General features: G+C 37.8%; 1 protein-coding gene across 13 annotated transcripts in view; it reads left to right on the top strand.

Annotated features, from left to right (window-relative positions):
* PRELID2 (PRELI domain containing 2) overlaps positions 1–23,313 on the top strand; it is a 631,123-nt gene that overhangs the window by 548,496 nt on the left and 59,314 nt on the right. For 11 of the 13 annotated variants that reach the window (XR_012512535.1, XR_012512533.1, XR_012512534.1 and 8 more), the window contains one exon: positions 17,796–17,887. The gene's annotated coding sequence lies outside the window, so the exon portion shown is untranslated. Of the gene's footprint in view, positions 1–2; positions 107–17,795; positions 17,892–23,313 lie in introns of those variants that run through there. The other 2 variants (XR_012512522.1, XR_012512521.1) reach the window with 2 other exon arrangements.

The following is a 23,313-nucleotide window of genomic DNA, read 5'->3' as shown; positions in this document are numbered from 1 at the left end:
AGTTAACTGCGGGCACCCTAGGGAATGAAATTGTAACTGCTTTGGACTTCAGAGGAGCTGGCCTAGCCGGAAAAACCACATCAAAGTTCTCACAGCAAAACCCAGGGTAATTTTTTTTTTTATATATGAATGTGCGCTCTCTCTCTCTCTCTCTCTCTCTCTCTCTCTCTCTCTCTCTCTCTTCTATCTGCTCACTTTCTCTTTCTGTGTCTGCCTTACTTTGGGTGGAAGTGAGGGTAACAGATAGAAGGAATAAGAGGATATCTTCATTTAATTTTATTTCTTGCTGAAATACAAATGTATTTAAAATTGGTCTCTGAGGATTTATGGGTTTTACTGTTGGACACTATTACATTTAAACTGTAGCTTCTTGGCATTGAATCTAAATCTATGGAAATACATCATATTGGAAAGCTCATTTCTTAATTATAGGACATAGTATCTAGGTTTAAGAATTTTGTAGTGGGTTAAAGAAGCATTTTAGTTAAAAGAAAACTCCCTTAATCTTTTTGCTATAGTGACGTCAATGAAGTATCATTACCATTAGTTTGAAATAAAAATAAAGAGGAAAATGTGCCAGAACAAAAAGAGATGCTTTGAATACTTTGGAAATGAGTCAGAGAAGAAATATAAATTTTAAAAATAACAATTCTATTTCATTTTATGTGGAGTAAATCCTGAAGAAGACTCATAAACTGCAGTGCTGATTTTATTCTGGGTAGAACTGTGGATAGGCAAAATTTATTTTCCACGTAAAAGAAAATTAGAGTGAAATTAACTCTGATCTGAATTGGACTTCAGCAAGTAACAGCAATTCCCGAAGTTAATGGTTAGATATTAAATTTTACATATTTGAGTAACATATTTAAATATATTATCTAAATTCATTTAAGACCTTCCCTGCTATGTAGAAATTTTACCTGCTATGAGTTGAGATTAGGGAATAATCTAAATGAAGAGACTCCCTGTAGAAAGCACCTGAGTCCCTGTGTCTGTGTCTGTGGAACTGTACTGAGTCCTCACCATTATTCCACTCATGGGAATATGGTCTCATAACAGCCCTTCCCTCCTGTTCATTCCCCCAAGACTGCATCTTTTTGTACCTTCAATTCAGGCCACCATGTCAAACATTCATCACTTTGTAGATGTTCAAGGAGCACCTGGCACCTGCCAGGCACTGTGCTAAATGCTTGGAATAGAATAGCAGGCAGAGAGTAGAAGTGGTCTGTGTCCTCAAAAAGCTGTCAGTTTTGGGGGAAGCAGAGAATTGGGCAAGTATACTACAAGTGAAATGCACGTTACAAAAAAGCTGGGGCCAGGTGTGGTGGCTCAGGCCTGTAATCCCAGCACTTTGGGAGGCCAAGGCAGGTGGATTACTTGAGGTCAGGAATTCAAGACCAGCCTGGCCAACATAGTGAAACCCCATCTCTACTAAAAATAGAAAAATTAGCCAGGGTCGTGGCCAGCACCTGTAGTCCCAGCTACTCGGGAGGCTGAGGGAGAAGAATTGCTTCAGCCTGGGGAGGCCAATGTTGCAGTGAGCTGAGATTGTTCCACTGTACCCCAGCCTGGGCAACAGAGTGAGACTGACTCCATCTCAAAAATAAGAAGAAGTTGGAAGTAAAAGGTGCTGAGGAAGTAAATATGACAGAGGGAACTAGCAAAGACCTTCATGATTCTAGAGAAATGTGTGATCTTCTCTTTGATACCCTAGGGAAATGGCACATTTATAAAATAATAATGCTGCTAATAGTAATGATGGTTAGCATTTGTTGAATATTTATTTTGGAAAGACATTCAAGCAATTCTATAAACCTTGATTGTATATTACTAAGTGAAATAAGCAAATTTTAAAATGCTATATATACTGAATGATTTCAACTCTATGATATTCTGAAAAAGGAAAAATAGAGATAGTAAAAAAAATATGGTCACCAAGGGTTGAAGCCCTGTATGACTGTTTTGTGTAATGGTAGATACCTGGCATATATTTGTCCAAATCCATAGAATGTACAAAATAAAAAGTGAACCCTGGTGTAAACTATGGACTTTCATTAATAATAATGTATCAGTATTGGCTCATCAATTATGACAAATTTACCATATTTGTGTAAGATGTTAATAACAGAAGAAATTGGTGGTGGAAGAGGGTGGGTAAGAGTGTCTAAGAGAAATGTCTGTGATTTCTGCTTCATTTTTCTGTAAACCTATAACTGCTCTAAAGAAAAAAAAAATCTATTAAAAAAACCAAAACCAAACTCTTTGAAGAAGGCACTAAAATTAGGACAGTTTTTCAGAGTAAGAAATGAAGGCTCTTGAGACTTGCCTAATTTCCCACAACTAGTAAGGGGCTGAATTAAGATTTAAATCCAAGTCTGTCTGACGAAGCTACTGTTCTTATTCTGAGGAAGATCAGAAATGCTCTCTTTGTTTCTCACTTCCATTTCCAACTTATTTTCTAACATCGTCTCTTCTTTTAGCTGCTAACGTACTCACTATTTCTCTGGGTATCTGGGATTGGAATCTCAGAAGGCCATTTGTCTTCTTGTTTTCACTCTTGCCTCTGCAACCACAATTGTTCCTCACAGCCCATGGATCCTCCTTTTGGAGAGTTTCTGGGCCTCAGTTTCTCCTTTTGATTTTTCTGGCTATCACTGCCTTGGTGCACTGGGTCATGAATTCTTCTTTATTGCCTCTTAGGCCCTTCACCTGCCCTCGACTCAGGGTTCCTCTTTTTTTCTCCCTCCATTTCCCACTACTAACTTGAGACTGATTTTCTTAACAGTTAAGCCTATGCCAGGCCCTTGGCACTCAATGATTGGGAATTTGTTTTATGAGGATAATGATGAGGAAGATGATATTGGTGATAACACTGAGAAAGATGAGGTAACCAAATGTAGCTTTCATAGCCTTCTTTAACCTTACCTGCCAAAACATCAAAACAAAATTGAAAGGCTAATTGTAATAGCTATCACGGACTTTACTGTTTGGGTGTTTGTGCTCTTTTTTTTTTTTTTAAATATGAAAAACAAAGATTTACCTAGTTTTACCATTCCCTTTTCATTCTGTTAACCCTGACCATACTTTCATAAATAGCACTTTTATTAAAGTGTCTTTATTTGAATCTTCTGGGGTGAATTCTGTTTTCTACTGGCATGCTTACTAATAAAGAGAATATTCGAAGCACATTTGCCAAACTGATGCAGAACAGAAAAGCATTTCTATCTCTTTTGTTGTTTTGTTGCTGTGTTTGTTCAATTGACCGTAAAAATTCCACAGTGAAACAGGTTGAAATGTCTTTTAGTTCTTACTTTGCATTCCTACTTTGTATTTTCTTTGGAATGTTCTTAATACATTTTCAGGAAAGTATAATTTTCTGTTAAATGCATGATTATTTACAATTGTGTTATATTTGTGTGATTTTACAAAAAGGTCTCTTAGCCACTCTTCTCTTTCTAAAGAATTATACTTCAAATCGAATAATGAAAATAAATGGGAAATGGTATTTAAATATGTATATAAATATTTGTTATGTAGTTACATTGTTTCTCAGGAATACATATGGTGGTTAAATCATACCACTAAAAGTTTCAAATCACTTTATTAGTCTATACATGTGTTTTATTTACTCTTTCCTGAAACAGGTATGCTTTTAGGGTAGGAAATGATAAACACTTTGCATTTCTGGCATTTGCACTGGAATTACCGAAATTGGGTTTAACCTACTGCCCACAGATAATTTAGTTGTTCTTTTTTATGATGCGAGCTGGGATTAGGCCAAATGTATCTATTGGTTACTTTTTTCTCTCATGGACACATCTATAACTTATATTGATTAACTTGATTATAGCTGCCACTTTGAACATTTTCAGAAAATTCATATGTGAAAACTGAAGTCTGCAGATCACTTAGTGGATGATTACTTGGATCGCCTTGTGGCACCAGCCAGGTAACCTTGGACAGAACCTTTAATCTCTCTGAATTACAGTGTCCCCTCCTGTCAGTTCGGACGGACTGACAATACCTTCCGACACAGAAAACTCATTGTGGAGCATGATGCAAATGTAAGGGGAGAGCCCTTTAAGTCTATATTTAGAAAGACACATTTGATAGTGTTATTTAATGTCTCATGGTCCCTGGAGACTCGAAACACTCTGAAAAATATTCCAGCTAGTTTCAGTTGGAAGTTCTAACCTTAGAAAATAAACCATGTGGAAAGTGTTTCATGGTTTATATTTGAATAAATTTTTGCCTGAAAGCTCATAAAATCACATACACACACACACACACACACACTCAAAATCTTTATTTTTGGTAACCTTCTTTTCCCTTCCTTTGGTAACAAATAACATTTTTTGTAAAATGAACAATGCTTCAAATTGAGCATTTTTTCTTTCATGTCTAGGATCCTCAAGGGGAAAACTTGGGAAATATATTTCTGTTTGGTATGACTTTCCTGTAGACACTGCAGAACTGCAGAATCATTATGGGGAACTTTTTTTTTTAAAAATGCAATAGCATTTCTTTTGAGTAGTTCTCTTTTTCCCAAAGAATGTTTCCTCCTGGATTTCCTCAGCTTGTACTTTGGTATTTATGACCTAAGTGATTTAGTAATGTAAGAAAATGATGTTCTGATATTCAATGGTCAGTGTAAGAGGGATTATGAGGAATCTGTGTCTGTAAGTTGAATAAATACATTTAGTTGTATTGAGATTAACCTCTGTAGCCTAGGGCCGGAATGGGGAACATAAAGAAATAAAGATGTGGGGTAATATGCATTCTAGATAGACAAATGACCCATGGACTCATATATTATCAAGCTGTAGATTATCTACACTGGATTTCAAGTCCTAAACTTTTTTTACTTCTCCATTCTTCATATTTTGAAATAAAATTCTCTTTTTAAAAAACGGATAGTGTGTGATAAATGATTAACAATAGGCAACTCTACTGGTCAGGAAAAGCTCACTGGTATGACAAGAACAGTAAAATATCTAAAATGCAATGCAATATACATTTATTTCTCACTGGTGAATGTTAGTTGCATGTGGTTGGTGGGGGTGGGGCTCTCTTCCACAGAAGAGAGCCATTCATAGATCCGGGCTCCTTCTGTCTTGTGATTCCACCTGCTCTAGGTCCTTTGGGTGATTTCTTTTCTGCTGGTTGACAAGGAAATGAATGAGAATCGTGTCTTGAAGGTATTTATGAGCCAGGCCAGTAAATGCCATACATCAATTCATCTCACAGTCTAGGTTCATAGATGTATCTAATTGCAAGAAAAGCTGAAAAATTAATTTAGTTATGTTCCTAGAAACAAGAGAACATGTAGCATCTACTGAATGCTTACCTGTGCCAGGTACTGTTCTTTGTCCCCTTCATGGGTCAAATCACGTAATTCTGAGAGCAACACTAAGAAATCGATACTTTAATCCTATCGTATTCCAGATGAGGACACTGAGGCACAAGAAAGCGCTTTAACTTGTTTGAGTCATAGAACTAATGAGTAGCTGAGCCAGCAAAGGAGACCAAGTAATCTGGCTTGAGAAACCTGCTTCTCGACCATTACATATTCGGCTTTTATACACATAAACAAGGTTTACAAAATCACTCTAATGTGCACTAAATGTAGGAAATAAACATGTTAATTTTTTATATGTCATCTAAGCTTATAAAATGCTAACACGGAGGACTGGCACAGTGGTTGTATAAAGCAGTTACAGTGTGAAATTCAGGCATAAGCACCAGGAGCTTTTAAACTGCGATTTTCCCTTTGGCCCAGCAATGCTACTGATTTTTAAAGAAAACCTCAAATAACTATAAGAAGTTGTATGTAGAAAGACATTTATTACGATGTTGTTTAAAATACTAAAAATGTGGAAACAACCCAGCTGCCGGATAATAAGTATAGGTTCAACAAATGTTGAGATATACACAATGGATTATTTGGTCACTACTAAAGATAAGGATGTACATGCATACTTATGACATAAAATATGTTGATTTGCTATTTATAAACATGTAAGTTACAAAATAGTATATATATCAGAAAAATATTTTTGTTTAAAAAGTATATTTGCATAGAAAAATCTAGAAGAAGACTGAAACAAAATGTTAATATTCGTTAATGCTAGGTGGTGAAATCTTTGGTTTTTAAAATGTTGGTTATTTTTCTTTTCTTTTTCTTTTTGAGATGGAGTCTTTCTCTGTCACCAGGCTGGAGTGCAGTGGTGCAGTCTTGGCTCACTGAACCTCTGCCTCCTGGGTTCAAGCGATTCTCCTGCCTCAGCCTCCCAAGTAGCTGGGAATGTAGGCGTGTGCCACCACGCCCAGCTAATTTTTGAATTTTTAGTAGAGACAGAGTTTCACCACGTTGGCCAGGATGCTCTCGATCTCCTGACTTCGTGATGCACTCGCCTCAGCCTCCCAAAGTGGTGGGATTAGAGGCATGAGCTACTGCGCCTGGCTGCTTATTTTTATTTTCTAATATGACTATAAAAACATGCTTTCCTTGTCTGATGATAAAGCAATAAAACAGAAAGTGAAAATTAAAGAAAAAATACATTTGCTCAATGTGTAGAGTGCTGGTGAAATGTACAAATTTATAAATGTCACAAAACTTCAGACCTATCTGAGGAACCATCTAATAAATTCATTTTCATGCATTCAATTACCATATACTCACTCATTCATCCCATTATCAACAAGAAAGACACAACCTTGTTGTCAAAGAACTTATTTAGCAGGAAGAAAAGAGGCAGAAGATATACCTAGTTCTGAGAAAATAGCATTCAAAGATACGCTTTGCTGGGGGCCATACTTTTATATGAAATGATTTAGCACGAATTGTGGCTGCTATCAATCACATTGAGTTGTTGTTATCAACCTTAAGTTATTCAGTGGCAGAAAAAATCATTCTAGTTTTGCCAGGTCTTTACCTCAGATGTCTGAGAATATTCTAAAGAAGCTTCTATAAGGATCCATTCATCAGATGAGAAGGCCACTTGAGTAGGGCACAAGCTTATAGAATTTCTTAAGGACTCTAATGGGTTAAAAATCTTCTGAAATATCCCTATGGATAACTTACTAGGAAGCCTTGAATTGTTTTTTAAATAATGGCATTTCCATTTTTCATGGTCTATATTTGAGCTTCTGGAGAGCGAAACATCAATTTGATTTAATTTGATTCAACAGACATTTATTGTAATTGCATTATATTTATTATAATTGCATTATAGCATTTACCATTACTTCAGGAGGAATCTCAGTAATTAGAGACCTTAGCAGTTAGTCATTTTTGCCTTTCTTCAAAGTGTAGGATATCTTTGGGTCTCTGCTGACCCAGAATACTGTGCTGTAATTGTCTGTTTATCCCACCAGACAATATCCTTGAGGCCGGAGACTATGTCCTCCCATCTCCCCATGTGATTCCCAGAACATGGTAGGTACTTCATAATTACCTTCTGGGAAAATCCACTCTTCATTCTTTTGCCCCCTTTTAACATTTAATTGCTCATTAGTATTTCTTTCAAAGAAATTGCTGGAGAATAGCTAGAAAAGAGGAGGAATCATTGGTCAGTCATAAACATTTAATGAGATAGTTGAAGAAATTACAGTGGGCATTAGAAGATTATAACACAATTTTAAAATTAGTACTTGCCCTTGCAGAGCTCACATTCTTACAGAAACAGTGCACATAGTCCCAGAAAAAAATAATTCAGATGTTTAACTGTGAGTCACTGAAAAATTAACATTAATGTGTGTGTGTTTAGATAAATAGATAGATATTTAGATAGATAGATAGATAGATAGATAGATAGATAGATAGATAGATGATAGATAGATAGATAGATACAGATAGATACCCACACATTAATTAATGTAAACCACGAGTATTAGGAAATCAAGCTCAATAAAGCAGATAAATAAATGATGATTCAGATAATTATATGACTTCTCTTTTGAAGGAAAGTGGTTTTGCATAGGCTTTCATTTGCATAGGAAATGTCCTAAATAATTTTAACTTTGAATCAATCACTTCATTCTTAGAAATGCATGGATTGTGGTAATATGAGGCTTATTTATAGGATAGTGGGGGCATAATAGGAGACCTTTCACGAGGTGGGAATATAGAGTAACGGAGTAGTCAGGTGTGGCTGTGGCTATTCTGGGTATGTGAATTTTGAAAAGGGTTTCAAGGAGTCAAGAAAAAAACCATTTCATTCATTTAGTCATTTACTTATTCAACAGATGCTTAGTACATATCTGGCACAGGAGAAAAAGACATGGAAAAGTAGCGATAGGAAATGTCTAGATAAATGTGTTTAGGTTTTATGCAGACAAATTTTCTTTACTGAGGTTGACATATTCTATGAGGGAGTCATAGAAGGTCCTGAAATCTAGGAGTGCTGAATGAAATTAAGAGTTGGAAGTATGCATAATAGAAGAAACATCCACATTGATGTCAGCAAGTCCAGGTTTTGAACCTTGGCTCCATTTGTTGAGCAAGCTACTGTCATCTGTAAAATGGGGATAATAATTACCTTATATGGATAAGTGAAGCATTTACTCTCCTAGAATAGCACCCTAGCACATAGAAATGTACAGCAAAAATTACTGCTCTTCTGTCTTCCTTATTCTGTCCTCCTCTTTTGTAATGTGGCCCTTTTCATAGCAAGTTAAGGGAGGGGGGGGCCTGGGAAACCAAATTTGTTCCAGTGAACTCTAGGTGGCGCTCTAGCAATGTAAGAGAGGTTGGAGGGTAGATCTTTGTAAGAAGGAATGAGGCATATGCCAGGTGCCTGATTACCACATGAAATACGCCCCTGGTCCACAGTTTTATGTCCCAGCTTAGCCCTGAGCGAGCTAGGAGGATTGCTAGGGTTGAGGAAGATACCAATACTCATTTCAGCCACGTGAGGAGCTGTGTGTGTGTTGTGTAAGACTGGTTAGAGAATCAGTAAAACTGACCACTTCTTTCAGAAGCATGGGAAGGAATGATCAGATGGGGAAGCACATGGGCAGGTCATCCAAAGAGAGAGAGAGAAAAAAGCAAATATTTATACTGATTCTTTATTATCAGTGGTGGAAAAAAGCCAGCTTTATTTGTCATCACCCTCTCTGCTGCTGCAACCAGAGGTGTGAGAGTCCTGTGAGAGGGAACGAATCTTTAGAAGGATCCGGGAAAAGATGATGGATACAGGGGAAAACAATATTTCTTTCTTTGAAAGGCTAGAAGGGTGGGAGACGTTGACTCTAGACCAGCAAACACGTCATCTGTGTCACCACCTCTCAATTTCATGCTCATGGCAGACATTAATAATTGATTATGCCAATTTTCTCTGTTGAGATTGAAAATGACTACACAAACATTCTTGTCATAGCCTCCAGACAATCATTACAAAATCATAGGAACTGACACACGGGATGAAAGCTCAGCCGTAGGCATGTATAGCTATCCCATGCAGAGGTTTTTGTTTGTTTTGTTTTGCTTGTTATTTTCCTGTTTGGCTAGCAATGAAATCTAAAGAGCTGTCTTTGAAGATACGTCATGCAGATTTGCTGCAGTAACAACCACACTGTCTTGGTGACTTAGAATAATAGCATATTTCTCACTTAACGTTATGTGTTGGGACTGTGAGTCAGCTGCTGCAGCTTTGCTCTGCATTTCCTTGCTGCTGCATGGCAGGACATAAGCTCAAGGAGCAGACCCGATTTGTGACATGCAGTTCTTTTTTTTTCTTTCTTTTTTTTTTTTTTCTTTCCCGAGACGGAGTTTCGCTCTTGTTACCCAGGCTGGAGTGCAGTGGCGCGATCTCGGCTCACCGCAACCTCTGCCTCCTGGGTTCAGGCAATTCTTCTGCCTCAGCCTCCTGAGTAGCTGGGATTACAGGCATGCGCCACCACGCCCAGCTAATTTTTTTTTTTTTTTTTTTTTTTTTTTTTTTTTTTTTGTATTTTTAGTAGAGATGGGGTTTCACCATGTTGACCAGGATGGTCTCGATCTCTTGACCTTGTGATCCACCCGCCTCGGCCTCCCAAAGTGCTGGGATTACAGGCTTGAGCCACCACACCCGGCCGACATGCAGTTCTTATGGGAGAAGAAAAAAGAACAAAAACAAGTGATGCCTCCTCATACTTTTGCTCTGATGTGTACAAGTTTACTCATATTCTTCTGGTCAAAGCACGTCTCAAGCCAAACCCAACATCAACGCAGTGGGATGATAACCAAAATGAGTGACTGAGGCATGTCTCAATTACGGAGGTTTATTAAGCCAGCTTTAGAATGCATCCGAGGAAAACATGTGCCACAGACACAACTGTGGCTACTTTTTCTGATGAGGTTTTTAGGAAGTTTAGTGTTTGTACATTTCCTTAAAAGTGAGGAAGGCGTATAGGAAGAGGAACAGTAAGGTGAGTAGTTACATTTCTATGAGACTTTAGTTAGTGCCCAGTAAATCTACATTTTCCATAAGATAAGATAAGGTAAATTTCTGAAGAGAAAAAGTGAGTAAAGAAAGAGTAACTTATGCAGACATCTCTGGGTAAGTTGAAGAAATGAGTCTTGACTTTGTTCTAAACCTGGAAAAATAAGCTTGTAATCAGCATTATCAATGTGGAGTTTGAGAAGCTAGATTCAGATTGTAGATCTAAAGTTACAATTGACATGTCCTTGTTTATCGGAGGCAAGACCAGCAATTTACTTGCTTGTGAATGATCTGGGAGGGGCAGCCCTTTGCAGGTGCCTGAGGCTTTTACCTTTCCATGAGAATCTTGCTGATGCATTGGTAACAGCTATTTCTTTGGAAGAGGGTGTTGCAATGACTCAGCCTCCTCTGGGTTTAAGCTTCCTTTTGCATAAGACGTTTGGGAGGTCCTGAGATTTAAAATTTTCCTTTACAGGATGTATACTCTTTTCAGGGCAGGGATGCTGCAAGAGACGCAGCTGTGGTTGAGGATATATCATCCTCTTATAGGACAGAGAGGAAATGATAATGCAGTCTACCACTGAAGATGCCTTCCTTGTAATCTTATTAGGTCAAGATAAACCATTTATGCACCATAGTTGGTAACTCAGCACCTTTCAGGTTTCTTCCTCAATGCCAATGAAGACAGAGCCTATGGAAATCTGGGGTCAAGCATCTTCTAGCAACTCATTCAAGTTCTCAGACAGTGAGCTAGCACCTTCTCTTTGGGAAACTTCTCACTACACTCTAAATGGCATGCTCTAATTAGACCAGCTAACTTAATCCAAAATTCTTGCCGTGACTTGTGCACTGGCTCCTGTTTAGACCTCTGAACATTTTTGACATTCTTCACCAGGACCTTTATAATCCAGACAAAAATACCACTTGAAATTAGAACATATTATGCTTTCTTTGCATATGCTCTTTCCTTTGCCTGGAATATATTCCCTACTAGGAAACATTTACAAAGCTTACCGTATTATCCTATGTACACACATAAGTGTGGCATTTGTTCTTTAGCAGGCTCTAGGATGGCAAATCTGCTATTTTTTTCCCCTTCTAATAAGAAAACCTTTGTAAGCAAAGAAACGATTTTGGGTGTCAATTGAAAGAGAAATGAACTAATGTTTCAGCAAAGGAGCACAGATGCATTGTTCTCGTTCATCCTAATTTTCCATCCCCACCAGGGCCAATTCGAGTGCCAATTCATGTTGCAAGGAAAGCACCCAATTTTCTATTTCCCTGATGCCTTCAAATCAGGGCAGTAACCGACTTCAGCACTCCCTCCGTGCTTGACAACAACCGGAGGAACAAATGTACTTAATGCTTGGGTTGACCAATGAGTAAATTACACCATTTTGAGTGACAGCTATAAAATTCTCCAACAACTGTACACCTTACTCAAATAAAAGAACATGCTAAAAAAAATCACAGGATTGAGGGGCTCTGTCACCTTACCATAAGAATATCAGCCCATGACCCTCTTTCTTTACTATACTCTGAAGGGCTGAGTGTTTGACTCTCAGTTACTTGTGTATTTATATATGCTTTTATATATATGTTTATGCAGCAGTGACAGGAAAGAGAATGGCTCTGAGAGATGCTGATAGTCTGCTAAGGTCACTGAAAGTTGTGCATCTAGCTTCACCTCCTGCATCACAATATTCCAGTCCTGTTACATTTCCTTTTAATACAAAATGTTACATTTCTTCTTACTTAACTGATAGGTGATTAGAATTATTATTTTAATTTTGCAAAATCCACAAAGAGGTCCAGTTTCAATATTTTGAAGGAGAGAAGATGACATACTGAAGCCACAGCTCATACGAATACACTTTGCCTGGAAAATACCCTCATCATCCTCAGGACTCAGCTGTGATGACACTTCCACTGGGTCACTCTGAGCCAGGTGTCCACCTGTGTGCTTCTATGAGTAGTTTGTATACTGAATGGGTAGACTTTGTTTCCTGAGGCAGTGTTCCTTCAGTGTGTAGTCTACAGGTCTGGATGTAGACTAGGTCTTCAATAGGTATTCATGGAATAGATGGCATAAATGAATATTTACTGCAGTTGCTTATTCTTGTCTTGTAGACCAAGAAAAGTTCTTGGGTTGGACTAGGCCACCAAGAACATGGAAATGGGAGTTGGAACACTTTTTAGGAAATACTCTGACCAAAGCAACCATATTTTAGAATGCACCATCTTCACAACTCTGGACTTCTCCTTTCTTTATAAGGAAGCACTGTAGTGTAGTAGTCAAGGACAGGGACTAATGACTGACATACCTGGTATTAAGTATTTACTCCCCTTTGATTAAGAGCAAAAACTTTTTGAGCCCTCATAGCCAAGACAACACTAAGCAAAACAAACAAACAAACAAACAAACAAACAAAACAAAGCTAGAGGCATCACGCTACTTGACTTCAAACTACATTACAAGGCTACTGTAACAAAACAAGATGGTACTTTTACCAGAACAGAGATACAGACCAATGAAACAGAACAGAGGCCTCAGAAAGAATGCCACACAACTACAACCTTCTGATCTTTGATAAACCTGACAAAAACAAGCAATGGGGAAAGGATTCCCTATTTAATAAATGATGTTGGGAAAACTGGCTAGACGTATGCAGAAAGCAGAAACTGGATTCCTTCCTTACACCTTATACAAAAATTAACTCTAGATGAATTAAAGGTTTAAACGTGAGACCTAACACCATAAAAACTCTAGAAGAAAACCTAGGCAATACCATTCAGGACATAGGCATGGGGAAGGACTTCATGACTAAAACACTAAAAGCAATGGCAACAAAAGCCAAAATAGACAAATGGGATCTAATTAAACTCCAGAGCTTCTGCACAGCAAATAAACTATTAATAAGTGAACCACAACCAACAGAATGGGAAAAAATTTTTGCAATCTACCCATCTGACAAAGGGCTAATATCCCGAATCTACAGAGAACTTAAACAAGTGTACAAGAAAAAAAAAAAAAAAAAACATCAAAAACTGGGCAGAGGATATGAACAGACACATCTCAAAAGAAGACATTTATGCAGCCAACAAACATGAAAAAAAGCTTATCAGCACTGGTCATTAGAGAAATGCAAGTCAAAATCACATTGAGATACCATCTCATGCCAGTTAAAATGGCAATCATTAAAAAGTCAGGAGACAACAGATGCTGGAGACGATGTGGCGAAATAGGAACACTTTTACACTGTGGTGGGAGCGTAAATTCATTCAACCATTGTGGAAGACAGTGTGGTGATTCCTCAAGGATCTAGAACTAGAAATACCATTTGACCCAGCAATCCCATTACTGGGTATATTCCAAAGGATCATAAATCATTCTATTATAAAGATATGTAAACATGTATGTTTATTGCGGCACTATTCACAATAGCAAAGACTTCAGCCAACCCATCAATGATAGACTGGATAAAGAAAATGTGACACATATACACCGTGGAATACTATGCAGCCATGAAAGAGGATGAGTTAATGTCCTTTGCAGAGACATGGATGAAACTGGAAACCATCATTCTCAGCAAAATGACACAAGAACAGAAAACCAAACACTGCATGTTCTCACTCATAAGTGGGTGTTGAACAATAAGAACACATGGACACAGGAAGGGGAGCATCACACACCTGGGCGTGGAGGGTGGGGAGCTAGGGGAGGAATAGCAGGGGTGGGGACTGAGGAGGGATAGCATTAGGAGAAATACCTAATGTAAATGACAGGGCAATGGATGCAGCAAACCACCACCATGGCACGTGTGTACCTATGTAACAAACCTGCACGATCTGCACATGTACCCCAGAACTTAAAGTATGATAAATAAAATTTTAAAAAAAGAGTAAGGACTTTTTAAGCAAGTGGTTTAAAAGCGCTAAGCCTCAGTTTTCTCAACTGTAAAATAGAAAAAGTAGTAATACTTATCTCATGGAGTTGTTGTGACGAGTCAGTGAGATTGTGAGTGTCTGGGCCTGAGAAAGCACTCAGTAATTGTTAGTTGTTATAGTTGGTACTGCTAATAATTAGTATGTTTCTGATTTGATTATCATAGTAAGATTCAGGAAAATGAAGTAAAGCTACTGAGTATCTATGAGCAGACTTCGGAAGACCGTATGATTAAAAATTGATAACTTATTTTCTCTTGCATATAACCCCCCACTACCCATAACAAATTAAGAATACTCAGTGTAAATATAATCACCATTCAAATGAGGGTATCTATTTTTCACTCATTTTGTAGAAAAGTAGCATAAACATAAATGTAAAGATGCTGATAGCAGTGTGGTTGGTAAATATTACGCTTCCCCTAGCCCTGTCCTATTCACATCCCAAGGTTGGTTCTATTTTAAAAACACACTTATTTTATTAATCTGATTTAAGAAAAGGGAGGAGTTGATTATTAATTACACATAATGCTTAGGCTAGCTTGTAAGAAACTGACATTGTGGCCTTTGTTAATAGGATTTGTTTTCTTAGTAGTTACTCAGTAGCGTTGATACCAGGTGCCCTTTATTACAGTAGAAAAGATGTTGACTGCCACAGAAGACAGGCAGCTGAGGCCTGAATGAACTTACCCCTTTCCATGACTGTCCTGAGAAATTCTGGGCCAGTAACTACTTTTGTAAGAAGCAAGAATGCTGTGTCTTCTCACTGCAAGTAAATGAGGGTAGATTAAGTTTTTCTGGTTTTGATGCTAGATTCCTCATATTAGTGAGGAATTCTAAGGTCCAACAGGATTGTGGTGACTGCCTTCTGCAAGTCCGTCTTCTTCGAAATGCCAGCATCGCAACATCAATAGCCTCGTGAAAAAGGTAGAATTTCTTCTCTTAAAACAATGTTCTATCTCAGGACAGCATGTAAGGGCATGCCTATGGAATGAGAGACAAGCAGAATTCCTACCTGGAATATTGTGTATGTGTGCTGAAAATAAGAACTTCACATTTTGGGAGGAGCAGAGAAATGAGAACCTGGTTTATATTGTGTCCTTCATTTTAGCAGAAATAGCACTGGCTTTAGAATCACACAGATTTAAGTTTATATTCTAGCTCTTGCACATTTCAGCAGTGTGATCATAGGTAAATTAGCAGACCTCTCAGAGCCTCAAGTCACATTATTAAAATTAGTAATATATAAGAATCACCTTCTAAAATACTTGCAAGATATTAAATACATAATAAATGACAGTTATTTTAAATAGCAGAGGTAGCAGAATAAATATATATATATCAGCACACACACACACATACATATATATACACATATATACATACATATATGTTTTACTCTGGGAATGCTAGTGGAAACATATACTATAATAGTATTTATAATGATAAATTACATTGAGTGCCTACCATGTGATACATTTTTATATGTATATTATCTCATTTAGTTTTATACTCACAGTTTAAGAGGTGGATTTGGTAAATTAAGAAATTCAGAAATAAAGAATAAATTACTGAACAACATGAAGAGGTGATAGAGTCTTTCAAAACTTCTGAGTCACATGAATTTTTTTCTATTATAAAGGTAATTTATCCAGAATTTTCTGTTTACCCAGGAGGGAATAGATAGTACCATGAGACAGGATTTATTCATTAAGTTGCCAATCTAGTTGAGACACAAAAATATACGTCCAAATAATGAGTGCTCAAGCCTTATAATTGGTGGCCATGTTACTGTTTAGAGAGAAAGACTCAACAAGACCTTACTCTTTTTTTCCTTCTTCATCCATGTCATCCTCTACTAAGTAATTATGTGGGGCACTCATTCTGGCTAAGGTCAGTGCTAGGTACCAATGTGGAATCTGGCCTCAGATTTCCTGGGTTGGAAGCCCTACTTCCCCCCTTATTTGTGGGCTGACCTCAGGCAAGTCACTGAATTTTAAGGCTCAGTTTCTTAATTTGTCAAGTGGGTATAACAATAATATTATTGACCTCTCAGTGTTGTAAGAAATGAATGAGATAATGTATGTCAAGCCCCTAGTACAACTTCTGGAACATAATATAGACTTTATTATTGCCATCAACATCATTATTACTTTTGAAAAAATACTTTCCATACTCTGGGAATGCTAAACATCTCACTAAGGTGTCACTCAGTATAACTAAGGATATATTATGGATAGCCATTAACCTCTACACAAGATACTAGTGTTCTAAAAGTTTCTATGTTTTTAAAAGATCTGATACATTAGCTGGGGTGGTGTATGCATTAGTGAGTATATGTGTGAGACACACAGAGAGAGTGGGGAACAGTGAGAAAGAGAGAAAGAGGTTTCTACGTTACTCCCTGAATACAGAATACTGGGAGTAACATTCCAGCAGAGTAAGCCACAAAAATAGAGGACAGGGAAGAATATTCATTTTGGGGCTGATGCCTCCTCCATTGCTCCACAGAATATTTAGCAGAGTTTGACTGAAGTGTCCTGACTCAGAGGAACAAGAAGACACCTTCTAGTGCTAGTTTTCCCTCCAGGGAGTAGCTTAGCAACTCTTGTTCAACCCTCCCACCAAGACGTAAATACATTGATTTCAGCATAGCAGAGAGAAGAAGGTGGTAAAATTGAACATGTTCATACAAGTGTGGGGGATTTGGAGGTTGATTGTCCAATGTTAGCATCTCCTCTGAAGCACTTCAGACTTGATTCTAGTGGGCAAACTGTCCGTGAGAGGTGCAACTGTTTAACTCTATTACTTATTTACACAAACTGTCCTAAAATTGCCAGTGCAGATTTTAGATCACTTTATAAAGCCTTAAAAGTAACCACGGTGCCTTGCATTGTCCCTTGTTTCCTGACTGTCTCCCTCATTGGAGGCCACTGTTAATGGCATGCATGGGATCAGCATTGTATTCAGCTTACAGAATGGATAATCTCTTGGGTACAGTATATACTGCCCAGGTGATGAGTGCACCAAAACCTCACAAATCACCACTAAAGAACTTACTTATGTAACCAAATACCACTTGTTCCTAAAAGCCTGTGGAAATAAAAAATAATAATATAATAATATAATATAATATGTCAAAAATCATGACAAAAAATAATAAAAAGAATCGATCCTGTTTAGGAGCTGCCCTGACTTGTAATGCAGGCCTTGCAGAATATAGCAAAAGCCTGGAAATGACCCTGTGGTGGTTTTTAAAATATGTCAACAAAATGTTGATCTTCCCTTTGAAAGATGGGCTCTGATTTCTCTCTTCCTAAGTGTGGGTTGTATTTAGTGACCTCTTCTAATGAATTGAATATGGTTGAGGTGAAGGTGTGTAATGACATTAGGGTATATAAGGCTTCCTCCTTGTTCCTCCTCCAGGAAGAAGCAAGCTACCATGTCATGAAGACACTCAAGCTGACCTGTGGAGAGGTCTATGTGTTAAGAAACTGCAGAGTGCCACCAACAGCCATGTGAGTGAATAATCTTGGAAATAGATTTTACAGCTCCATTCAGGTCTTCAGATGATGGCAACCTGGGCTGACATCTTGAGCACAGCCTCTTGAAAAATCTCTGAGCCAAAATCAACCACTTAAGCAGCTCCTGAATTTCTGACCCACAAATACGCTGATATAAATGTTTATTACATTAACCCACTATTTTTTTTAATCACACAATACTAGCTTATTTTGACAAATCTTTTTCAAGAGACTCTTCATTTTAAATAGGTTTATTTTGTTGTTGTTTTTATAAAGAAAATAAACCACACAAATAAATTGATGAGCATTATATGTTCCCTTGCTGGCACCTCCAACTTCTAATTAATTATTCCTGGGCTGGCTGTGAGGTCAGGGACTGAGCACAGAATCACGTCATGGTATGTATGGAGAAGAGAATACTTAGGAAGCCCAGCTAGTCTTATGAACAGCACTTCAGGACTTATCTTTAGCTGATGGGCATAGTATCCTTGCTCTAACAAGAATCCCTTAGGTTTAATAACACATATCTTACTTATGTGGTTGATATATAGACATTATTTTTGCTTTCAATGTATCCATAAAAGTCAATCTTCATGGTTTTAAGGGTAAGAAATATGTCAACTACTGAAATTGATACCTAATTCTTAGTACTCAGGAAAGATTTAGGAGAGGAGGATGTTTCTGAGTAGAGAACTCCTTATGGACTCAGAAAGGACATTGTGAGTGAAGACTAGTTGGATAGAGAAATTAGTACCTGGGCATGTGCAGTAGATGTGGCTTCTGTGTTCTCTGGAACATTCCCTACATCATTCTGATTTTCTGGGTAGTATTGTGGACTGAACCTTGATCTTACAGCGAAGAGGCTTGGCTTATAGTTCTACTCCCCACCAGAGATACACTTAATATTCTGAAAGAGACCAGTCATGGTGGTTGTGAGCCTGTAATCCCAGCACTTTGGGAGGACAAGGCAGGTAGATTGCTTGAGCCCAGGAGTTGGAGATCAGCTTAAGCAACATGACAAAACCTCACCTCTACTAAAAATAAAAAAAAAAATTAGTTGGGCTTTGTGGCACACACCTGTAATCTCAGCTACTTGTAAAGCTGAGGCAGGAGGATTGCTTGATCCTGGGCTGTCAGGCTGTAGTTAGCTGAGGTTGTGCCACTGCACTCTAGCCTGGGTGGCAGAGTGAGGCCCTGTCTTGAAAACAGTGGTATTAAATAAATAAAATAAAATACTGAAATAAATTTTTCTCCAAAGACATTTTTCTGTTTGCTTCTTAGTGCAGTTAAGGGATAGAGTTATAATTGAAAAACACATTTTTTAAAGAAACTGTATAAAAAACGGATTCTCATCATGACAATTACTTAAATACATTTTTTAATCTCAACGATGATGCTTTTGTTCCAGGAAGTTATATTACAATCCAATTAATTCATCTTTGCAATGAGACCAGTGGATGAAAAGGTCTATAAAGTGCAAACCGTTGTTATTAATTTATAAGATAAAGCGCTTGTTGTTTCAGGAACCAGTCCCAGAGCTCACTGTTTTCACATAATCTTATATTGTGGGTAATTATACACAGACATTAACGTGATAAAGATAATTACAAGAATCTATCATTGCTGGGGTTTTGGTTTATTTGATTGTGAACTTTTGGGAACTTCGGATTAGATGATTAACTTACGCTGGGTATTTATTTGTTGGTGAGTGCCTGAAATAGTTACTGAAATTAATACAGAGCACGTTTTTACCTTTTCACAATGAATTTGTTTGATTAACAGCATGGTATTTATTCAGTTGGAGATCTTAAATACCAGATGCAAATTTCAAATAATCACTTGAACAATCGAGTTCAAATATTTAACAGATCAGTGCAGAAAAGATTAAGTGGGAAATTTAGTTTAAAGGACAAGCGTGTGTGTTAGAGACAGAGATACAATGAAACACCAGTAAATTTTAACTGTTTCAGGCATTACGGTTTGGCAGACACATGGACCATGCAATGATGATGTTTTTGATTTTTAGAAATTTTCTGTTTTTTGACAAGTTGTATGTAACTTTCCCTGATGTTAGGGAACAGCTTCCCACTATAGCTTTGAGATTTTGTTAAAAATACAGATTTCTACTATGCAGCCATAAAAAAGAATGAAATCATATCCTTTGCAGCATCATGGATGCAACTGGAGGCCGTCATCCTAAGTGAATTAAAACAGGAACAGAAAACCAAACACTGCATGTTCTCTTATAAGTGGGAGCTAAACATTGAGTACATGCGGACATAAAGACGGCAACAATAGACACTACTGGGTGCTATGCTTACTACCTGGGTGACTAGATAATTGGTACCCCAAACCTCTGCATCACACAATATACTCAGGTCATAAACCTATACATGTAGCCCCTGAATTTAAAATAAAAGTTGAAAAAATAAAACAAAGTAGCCAAAAAAAAAAAAAAAAAAAAAAAAGATTCCCAGGCCCCTGGGGATTCTGAATTGTAGATCTGGTCTGGTGGATCCACACCTTTACTTTTAATAAGCTCCCCAGGCGATTCTGCTGCACAGCTTGCTTTAAGAAGCGTTCAGTTAAGGGCATTACTGTGGAAGTCTCCTCCTAGCTTAAAACATAGTATCTTATTAATTTGCTCTTATCATACACAAGAAAGCATACGAGAAGAAACATTGTTCTCTCTCTTTTCCCCTACCCATCAAGCCTGGTTCCAAACTTTGCATGTCTTTTCTCTTTATTGTCAGAGACACTATCACCTTCAAGCTATGTCTTCCTCCAGCTTTTTTACCTGCAAAAATAATCATTTACCCATATCTAGCTTAATCCCTCCTGGGATTTAGATTCAACTCATCTGTGAGGCTAACTCTGATGATAACTGGGCCTTTTTCTTGCTCCCTGGATTCGGTTGCCTCATTGTACTTCAGTTTATATTACTGGATTTCTGGATTGTTCCTAAATCTTAGTCCTGAAAATCCATCCAGTAGCGTAGTCCCTCTAGGATTAGAGCCCTGTCTTGGTTTCCCTCTAGGCTCTTCCCAAGAATGTAAATTTGCGTCAGAACCTGGTCCAGAGGCCAGAACAGTGACAAGTTATTAGATTTTCCTATGCAGTCTGGTTCGTTTGACTTCCTGAAACCCATGTCTACTCTGATACCATCTTCCACACACTCAACTGTCCTAATACTCTGTGTTGGACTTTCCTAATGACTCCAGACCAGGGACAATCCCACCTCAGAGAATAGATCTTGTTCCATGTTCTCATTCTGTGTTCTGGTTAGCTTCATTCTATGTTCTGGTTACCTGGGTCCAGACATGTGATGTCCTGAGACCTGACCCCACAGTGGAGCATCTATGAACTTCTCTAGATTGCATAAGCAGATAAATGGAAAAAAAATAAAAGCATGCTTTTTCTATTTAGATTTTCTTTTCCTTTGTCTTTCTCACTGTGTATATTATGAGACCTAAATTTATGATTCTGTGGAGTGGGATGTGAGTCAACCTAAGAGAATATATTTGAAGGCTCAAAAGAGGATGATAGGTCAGCCTGGTACAAGATAACATGATAAATGATGAGTGTCCTGATTATATACTCACTTGGTATAATTTAGACTTTGCCTATTCTGAGGCAATGGCACTAAGGCCGCTTGATCTACCATGCAGGTATCAACTGTATTCTGAAAAGGTAGCACATCTTGCAACCACCTAGGGAGTTGAGGCTGGTATTTGATGTTCCAAGAAATGTGGTTTTGAAACAAATTCTCAAGAGAACTTAGATGTTTATTATAGAATAAGTTTTATTGGGCCTTTACTATGTGCTAGACACTGGATACTGTTGGTAAAATTTCAGGATTATCTGAGAGGCTTAAGGCTTTCTTATACCATGTGTCTTAACAAGCATGCAGTTTTACCATCTAGATCACAAGCTTTGATGATGCTGCACTGGACATATTACTCTGGGAACTATCCAGGATCAACAAACCACTCTGGAGTAAGACGAAACCTTTGGGTTCCAATACAGATTGACATTCCCCAAACCAACACCAGTGTCTGGGAGGCACCAGTGTCTAAGAAGGAGGTTGAAAGATTTGAAGACTTACCCTTGGCTGTCTACATGCATGGGCCAGTTCTCTGGACTAGATTGCAGCAGAACTTACCTTTCAGTCAAGCTTGATGGCAGAATGCTAGCTATTGATGCCTTATTTTGTTTATTTGATGGGAATTTATATAAGTGAGTATGAATTTATGGTGCACTGAAGCTGAACAGACTTATGCATTAACATTCTTGTCAGCATCCCATCAGGGTCAGATGGATAATGGAAGGGTGAGTCCCATCTGTCCCCTTTACTATGCATCTGGAAACTGCCAGCTGGGCTGACCCTCCTCCGTGATCAACCCTGCATCTGTTTTCAGATTATGTCAAGGCTCCAGAGCTCTATTTAAGTAGAGTATTGCTCTAAGTCTCCATTTGTCTGACTCAGTCACCTAACACAGAAAAAAGTAACTGAAATAAAAACCTCATACAAGATTCTATAAGAATATTCACAAAGTCAATTCTAATAAGCATCAATGATTCTGTAAACTGAAGATCAAATACATCCCCCCACTCCTTTTTTGGCTCATGAGTAATTATCATGGCAAGAGGACTGAAAACTGCTTAGATGACTCAGAGATCTGTTAAAGGCATCAAAGGTCACAGAACTCCGATTTTCCATATTAATGAATACCTATACATAGTCATAGAATCCTTGAAAACATACCACTATTTTCATCTGTTTCATCAACTGTACTTTTGGATTTGTAGGACTTGGTGGTAAAGTAAGGGTGGGCAGACAACACCTCTTGGCTCAACCCAAGTGAAGGTCAATAGTTAGTCTCATTTCTTCTTAAAGAGGGAATTTAAGAAATACAGGCATTTTGAAGTGTTTTACTATTTGAGGAAATGTGAGGAGAGGCTCTTGGTTCACAGGCCCACTTTTCTTGGTGAGAATTCTGTTAATAACTAGAACAAAAACATATTTCAATCACTACTACTTGAACGCACATACTTCTGTGGCATTTTTCATAATTGAAAAGAGAAATGTGAGGCATTGCATTCACAGCATTCAATACTGTAAATGCTTATTTCTGAACTGTGATTGTGTATTGTTTCATGGCTCATGCTGACACATGCCTAATTTCTGTCACAGCCAGAATGGTGTGCTCTAGGCTGATTACATTTTGACCAAACTCTCTATGGAGATTCTAGGAATGGCCAACATATAATAATGAAGTGTGTGTGTGTGTGTGTGTGTGTGTGTGTGTGTGTGTGTGTGTGTGTGGTGTGCATGCGCATATATGTTAACCATGTTTAGACTTCCATTAGATGTTTAAGATGACATGCAACATTTCCCTAATGTTTAAAAACATATTTGC

The sequence above is a fragment of the Saimiri boliviensis genome, chromosome 1 (assembly GCF_048565385.1).
Source record: "Saimiri boliviensis isolate mSaiBol1 chromosome 1, mSaiBol1.pri, whole genome shotgun sequence".
Classification (NCBI taxonomy): Eukaryota; Metazoa; Chordata; class Mammalia; order Primates; family Cebidae; genus Saimiri; species Saimiri boliviensis.
This window is presented reverse-complemented; position numbering and strand designations above follow the sequence as displayed.